Consider the following 7,708-nt stretch of genomic DNA (forward strand, 5'->3'; position numbering starts at 1 on the left):
TATCGTAGTGTATTTCATATTGTTCCTTAATTCCTTTCATTGTCAGTAACTTTTTTACTAAACCTTGGCTGGAAAATATCTAAGTGCAGAAGTCATATAACAATTGTCTCCATTGAGAAGAAAGGAACAATGGCAGTAGTAGGACAGAAAACACAAAAAAATTTGAGCTAGGCAAAGCATACAATAGGGCAGATATATTAAAGGGGTTATCCAGGAAAAGATATTTATGACTTATCCTCAGGTTAGGTCATTATCAGTATCAGATCTGTAGGAGTGTAACACCCAGAACCTCGACAATCATCTGTTAGAAGAGGTCTTGGGCACCGCAGCCTCTTATTAGGCCGGTCACATCACTCTATATCGGTCATGAGACCTAATTGCAGCACAGCCCTATTCAAGTCAATGGGATGGAACTGCAATTCCAAGCACTGCCACTATATGATTTACGGTGCTGTCATTGGAAACCTTACGGGAGCCTGCATCCTGAGGATAAGTCATCATCTTTTTCCAGGATAACCCCTTTCACAAGTTTGAGCCGTGTAGGGATGAGTGAATCGCATTTTGGATCCAAGATCCAAAGTTGATTTGTTCCCCAACTTTGTTTTAATGCTGTACAGAGACCTGTCTCCAAACAGCATTACAATGTATGAGCTGCGCAGAGGCAAATTGGTTAAATCCAAAGTCGTACGAGACTTCGGTGAAGAACTTCGGCCTTCGATTGTACAACTTTAAAAGTATTTTAAAACAGCAATCTGAAGGCTTTGGTTCTGAGGTACCAGTCGGTCCTGAAGCCGACTTCGGATTGCTGTTTGAATTTTTTTTTTAAGTTATAGAATCGAAGGCCGAAGTGTCATGCGACTTTGGACTTAACGAAGTTTGCCTCTGCGCGAAACCCATACATTTTAATGGAAAGAAGACTCTGTGCAACATTAAAACGAAGTTGGGGAACAAATTGATCAGGGGATCTTTTAATTGCTTCTAGAATTATACAGCCAGTGCTATACTGATAGTCATCAGCAGCCCGCGCCAAAGAGTCATGTCCTTCTAGGCTGGGACCTTCATTAGGCTTCAGACTGCTGCGCAGTTACATTGGCATCCTGTGATGTAATTTTTGGGATGCGGATAGAAGTCTGCTTCCTCTGTATATTGCTTAGTTGCCATGATCGCTATTGACCAAGGAATCTAAGGGATTAATCACCTCAGATCAGCCCTTCTGCCTTTCTGGGCGTTCGAGCAGGAGCCTGGCTTTTATGTGACAGCCAAACTTCTACTCTTTTCTGCAAGGGAGAGCGTAGACTGGGCTGCTGAAAAAGACAGCAGCTTAGCCAAAGGTCCACTAGTGACTGCTGTAAAAAGGTGTATGGGCGGTCACTAAGGAGTTAATAAGTGATATAAGTTTTGAAACATTTTGTTGAGAAATAAACGTTTTTGTGTTGTTTTTTTTTTTTTCATTTCACAATTAGAGTTGAGCGAACACCTGGATGTTCGGGTTCGAGAAGTTCGGCCGAACTTCCCGGAAATGTTCGGGTTCGTAATCCGAACTCGACCCGAACTTCGCCCCGAACCCGAACCCCATTGAAGTCAATGGGGACCCGAACTTTTCGGCACTAAAAAGGCTGTAAAATAGCCCAGGAAAGGGCTAGAGGGCTGCAAAAGGCAGCAAAATGTAGGTAAATCCCCTGCAAACAAATGTGGATAGGGAAATGAATTAAAATAAAAATAAAATAAATTAAAATTAACCAATATCAATTGGAGAGAGGTCTCATGGCAGAGAATCAGGCTTCATGTCATAGCAGAGAATCAGGCTTCACGTCACCCACCACTGGAACAGTCCATTGTCAGATATTTAGGCCCCGGCACCCAGACAGAAGAGAGAGGTCCCATAGCAGAGAATCAGGCTTCATGTCATAGCAGAGAATCAGGTTTCAAGTCATAGCAGAGAATCATGCTTCATGTCATAGCAGAGAATCAGGCTTCACGTCACCCACCACTGGAACAGGCCATTGTCAGATATTTAGGCCCCGGCACCCAGACAGAGGAGAGAGGTCCCATAGCAGAGAATCAGGCTTCACGTCACCCACCACTGGAACAGGCCACTGTCACATATTTAGGCCCCGGCACCCAGACAGAGGAGAGAGGTCCCATAGCAGAGATTCAGGCTTCATGTCAGCAGACAATCAGGCTTCATGTCACCCACCACTGGAACAGGCCATTGTCAGATATTTACAGAGGAAATCCACGGCACACCATTACAATTTCATCAATTAATGTTTTTTTAATTCATGATAGTTCATACATCAACTTTTTGTTCCATCCAGAGTAATTATTCAAGCATTACAATTACTTAGGTAAGTAGTACACCCAACGTTTTGGTCGATGTCGACCTTTATCAAGGGATCTGTAAAGAATATATGATAAACAAAATAAATATTTGCGGACGGGACAGTGATGCAAAGCTAGAGACTATAATCAGGCTAAACAATATAGAACAATGTAGGATGATTTCGACATGTAGTATAGAATTTTTAAATCTGAGCGAACAAGCAGCAGCCGCTCAGTGGTCCAGGGCGGAAGGGGAAAAAATGAGGGAAGTAGGAAATGTAAAAACATATTAGAAGAACTGAAGAGTAGCAAATGTGTACAACACGTATAGTAATAGAATATAAAGCATATTATTGCCTTTATACATACAAATATGTTCGTGATCAAACATTTTAAGGATAAATCTCAAATATTAGATATTAGTAACAGCTATAGGAGGTATATATAGGGAGTCAGGGACCGTTTTGGAAGACGGGGAGCATGGAGTGGTTAGGGAAGGCATTAGACAGAGGGAGGACACCAATTTATGTAGAGGTTAAGGGATACAAGGCTGCAAGGATACTGTTATATGATACCCAGAGGAGTAGTAAAAGAAGCAAAAAAGTACAGAGTACAAAGTATAAAGTAGTATGAATAATGTTCTCAAAGTGAAGGGCATAGTGTAGAAGCTGCAATCATAAAATGTGGCTAATTTATTGCTGTAGCAAAAAACGTATCAGGGAAGTCTTACCTGTGACTCAGGATATGTAAGAGATGCTCTGGAGGTGTGCGTCTATCCACATCAGCGGCATTTATATGCATATGTAGAGTGTAATGTCTCCCATGAGGTGGCGCCAGCGTCTGACATCAGCAGACGGCGCGCGCATGCGCACTATCACAGAATGAAAGTATCAGAGGATAAGATGTCTGACGTCATGCGTCAGTGTTGTAAAGGGCGGGCGCATGCGCATTGCAAAATCTGAGGACCAGGAAGGGCAGAAACTATGCCCTTCTGTTAGATGGATGCCGCTTTGATATATAGCAAAATAGTGGATGTGATATAGTATAAACATGGCCAGCTGAGTTACTAAGAACAGGTAATGAGTATGTTAGAAGTACTGGTTTTTATCGAAAATGAATGAGAAAACTATATATGTTACGAAGTTAGGGGGAGAATATTGTGTATATTGTGGTATATATTATATATATTATTGTATATCTTGTATTCTATGTTCTCGGAGAGGTGAAAAAAGGGTAAAGAGGGTAGAGGAAAAGAGAACGAAAAAAAGAGGAAAAAAGAAGGGAAAAAAGGAAAAAGAGAAAAAAAGAAGAAAGAAGGAAAGAAAAAAAGGAGAGAAAGGAGAAAAAAGATGGAGAAAGGGAGAGAAGAGAAAGAAGAAAAGAAAAGAAAGAAAGGAAGAGAAAAGAAAAGAAAATAAAAGAAAGGGGAAGAAAGGAAAAAAGGGGGGAAAAAAGAAAAAGGAAAAAAGGAAAAAAAGGGATGGAGGGGATAAGGGAGGCAGGGGGGAGGGGGGATGGTTCTCACCCATAACTAGATCATATGGACCAAGGTCAAGGCTAGTGAATCTGAAAAAAGAAGGGGGTAATATATCAGGCATATTATGAATACATTATGACATTAATAGATATTGTAAGAAACACAATAGAATAAGTCTATTGATGTATTACACCCTTCAGAGATTATAATAAAAATCGCATTCCCTATTAAGTCCTTTGGGTGATAACGTATCCAGACGATGTATCCAATAGGACTCCCGTTGTTTAATTAATAATGTCCGGTTGCCTCCCCTCCGGGGGATCAGGACCTGTTCCAGGACTTGAAACCACAAGGAAGAGATCTGATGATTATGTCTCTTAAAGTGGGCAGGGATGGGGAGCAAGAGTTGATCTGTTCTGATGGTGGATTTGTGTTTAGAGATCCTATCTCTAATATGTTGAGTGGTCTCACCGATGTAAATCAGTCCGCAGGGGCATTTTATGAGATAGACCACATAAGTAGAATCGCATGTAAAGTATCCTTTAATGGAATATTTTTTGCCTGACTGGGGATGTGTGATAGTGTCTCCCTTAATGACACTGGAGCACTGTGCGCAATGGAGACAAGGGAATGTTCCAAATTTGGGGGGACCTAGGAATCTTTGACGTGGTGTTTTAGATAGGGGGCCTATATCTGCACGGACGAGTTGATCTTTGATGTTTTTTGATCGTTTATAACACGTAAGAGGTGGGTTCTGAAATTCCTCTATTTCCGGAAATGCTCTTGAGAGAATGTGCCACTGTTTTCTAATGGTATGTTGTAATTTCGGGACAAGGGGATGGTAAGTCAGAATACATGGTATTCTTTTCCGTTTTTGTGTTTCTATCTGCCTTGTCGACGTCCATGTATTTTCACGTTCAACTGTTTGTGTTGGGTATCCCCTCTGTCTGAATTTTAGGGCCATCTCGTCCATCCTCTTAGTTTTTATGGAAGGGTTTGAAACAATACGATCCACCCGTGTGAATTGGGAATGCGGTAATGATTGTTTGGTCGCCTTTGTTTGGTTGCTAGAAAAATGCAAAAGACTGTTGCGATCTGTGGGTTTGCTGTATAGGTCAAACTCAAACTGTCCATCTGGGTTTTTGAGTACTAATGTATCCAGGAAGCTAATGTTATTCATATTGGTTTGTATAGTGAAGCCCAGTTCTGGATAGATGTTATTTAAGCACTGATGGAAGAGGAGTACACTGGATATTGATCCTCCCCAGAGGCAGAAGATGTCATTAATGAATCGTAGCCAAATAATGGCATGTTGTTGAAATAGTGAGTGTGAGTATACAAATTCTTCTTCAAAATTGATCATGTAGGCATTAGCATATGGGGGGGGGGCTTCATTGGCCCCCATATCGGTCCCACGTTTCTGGGCATAATACTCATCTCCAAAAAGGAAATAATTCTCATGTAGGACTAGAGAGAGTAAGGACAAACAGAATTCTTGTTGTGGAGTACTTAATGAGGAATGTGTAGAGAGTACTTTGGCTGTGGCCCTCATGCCCTTCTCATGCTCAATAGATGTGTACAGACTATTTACGTCCATGGTGAACAATATGGAATCAGACTGGGGGGTACTCTGTTTAAGTTTATTAATGAAATCTTTGGAATCCAGTATAAATGAGCGTGAGGTTTTAATAAGGGGTGTAAGTATACGATCCAGATATATTGAGAGGGGAGATAATATAGAATCTGTCGAGGCCACTATGGGTCTGCCCGGTGGGTTATGGAGATTTTTGTGGATTTTAGGGAGAGTATAGAACACTGGTATGATGGGGTGTTGTTTGGTCAGGAAGGATACTGTATTGTCATCAATCACGTTAATTTTTCGATAGTATTGGAGAATGTTCCTAATCTTATTGGCTATGTCGGCCGTGGGATTCATTTTTAGAGGTTCGTATGTTACGCGGTCACCCAATTGTTTAGTAATGTCATCGATGTACATGGATTTGTCCATGACAACTAACGCTCCCCCCTTGTCTGCCGGTTTTATCACTAGATCTTTATGGGACTTTAGCTCAGTGATTGCCCTTTGTTCCTCGACTGTCAAATTATGTGAGTGCTTAAACTCGCCTTTACTGTGGGACTTCAATATTTGTTGTATTGATTGTTGTGTGAAGGAAATATATGTTTCAGTTGGATGGTTAGTTCTGGGGGGCATAAAATGGCTCTTATTACGGAAGCCCAGGGTTTGTAGTGATAGGGCATCAGTTATGCACTTAGTTGGTGTTGTGTTTAAGTTATCTTGAAGCCCAAAGTGTGTTTTTAATCGGATGTTCCTGAAGAATCGTTGTAATTCCTGTTCAAGTAAGAATGTATCAAGGGGAGTCATGGGACAGAAGGATAAACCTTTCTGCAGTACTGTGGTTTGTGCGGGCGACAGATTAATGGAGGAAATATTTACCACCAGGTTGTCCACTGTACCTGTGAGCGTGTCTGGATACGGTTGTCCGGGTCTGTTCCTCTGGCTCCTCCGCGGTCGTTTCTTCCGTATCTGGGGCGTGTATGGCCTCTCCCTAAAAAAGGCTGTATGCGATGCTGTGATCTTTCGCCGTCAGACCCTGTTGAGCTGGCTCCTGAAGAAAACTGGTGATAGTGACTATTCCACGAGGGTTGGTAGTTCGGATCCCTCCACCTGTAAACCTGATTGAGTCTATAATCTTCTGCGTCCCTTATAAACTTGGACCTTTTAGTAGATTCTGTGTGTGACTGGTACTCCGCGATCTGTTTGGTGGTCTTTTCTTTAAGCGTGTCCCAATCCTCTGGAGGTAGTATGGTGCTCAACTGGTTCTCTGTCGTTTCAACCTGTTTGGTAAGATCGTTGATGGATGAATAGGCTTTCTCAATGGTTAAAAGCATTAAGTTCAATGAACATTTATTGAGTATGCTCTCAAAACGATCACAGAAATCCTTATCCTCCTTGAACAATGTCGGTCGAAAATTAGAACGTAGTCCTCGTGGTATGCGGCTAGATTTATGATACTCCGTTAGTGTACTGCAGTGTAACTGTAATGAAGTTAAACGTTGCAGATGACGTGTGTAGTCCCTTATTTTCCATTCCTGAGATGGGATGTGAAGGAACTCGTTTCCTAACTGGACCTGGGCTATGATGCTGCTAGCGGTCTCAGTATCATAGGAAAAGGTATTAGTAGACATCTAATCGGGGTGCTAGATCAGCAGAATATACGTATACAGGGAAAGGTATGAGATCTGCACACCCTAGATGTGGGGTGGTCGTGAAGGACTAACGTCAATTGATTCACAGAGGAAATCCACGGCACACCATTACAATTTCATCAATTAATGTTTTTTTAATTCATGATAGTTCATACATCAACTTTTTGTTCCATCCAGAGTAATTATTCAAGCATTACAATTAATTAGGTAAGTAGTACACCCAACGTTTCGGTCGATGTCGACCTTTATCAAGGGATCTGTAAAGAATATATGATAAACAAAATAAATATTTGCGGACGGGACAGTGATGCAAAGCTAGAGACTATAATCAGGCTAAACAATATAGAACAATGTAGGATGATTTCGACATGTAGTATAGAATTTTTAAACCTGAGCGAACAAGCAGCAGCCGCTCAGTGGTCCAGGGCGGAGGGGGAAAAAATGAGGGAAGTAGGAAATGTAAAGGTGTATGGGCGGTCACTAAGGAGTTAATAAGTGATATAAGTTTTGAAACATTTTGTTGAGAAATAAACGTTTTTGTGTTGTTTTTTTTTTTTTCATTTCACAATTAGAGTTGAGCGAACACCTGGATGTTCGGGTTCGAGAAGTTCGGCCGAACTTCCCGGAAATGTTCGGGTTCGGGATCCGAACTTGACCCGAACTTCGCCCCGAACCCCATTG

The 7,708-nt window shown here is 41.6% G+C and overlaps 1 long non-coding RNA gene across 1 annotated transcript; it reads right to left on the reverse strand.

Moving 5' to 3' along the window:
* Positions 1-2,284: 2,284 nt before the first annotated feature.
* On the reverse strand, positions 2,285-6,830 carry LOC120992408. Its single transcript, XR_005776969.1, has 3 exons — positions 6,275-6,830; positions 3,848-3,888; positions 2,285-2,398 (listed from the first exon to the last, which is right to left on the reverse strand). It is a non-coding gene; the product is annotated as an uncharacterized LOC120992408 (long non-coding RNA).
* Between the last annotated feature and the right edge of the window lie 878 nt (positions 6,831-7,708).

This window comes from Bufo bufo, chromosome 1 (genome assembly GCF_905171765.1).
Source record: "Bufo bufo chromosome 1, aBufBuf1.1, whole genome shotgun sequence".
NCBI lineage: Eukaryota > Metazoa > Chordata > Amphibia > Anura > Bufonidae > Bufo > Bufo bufo.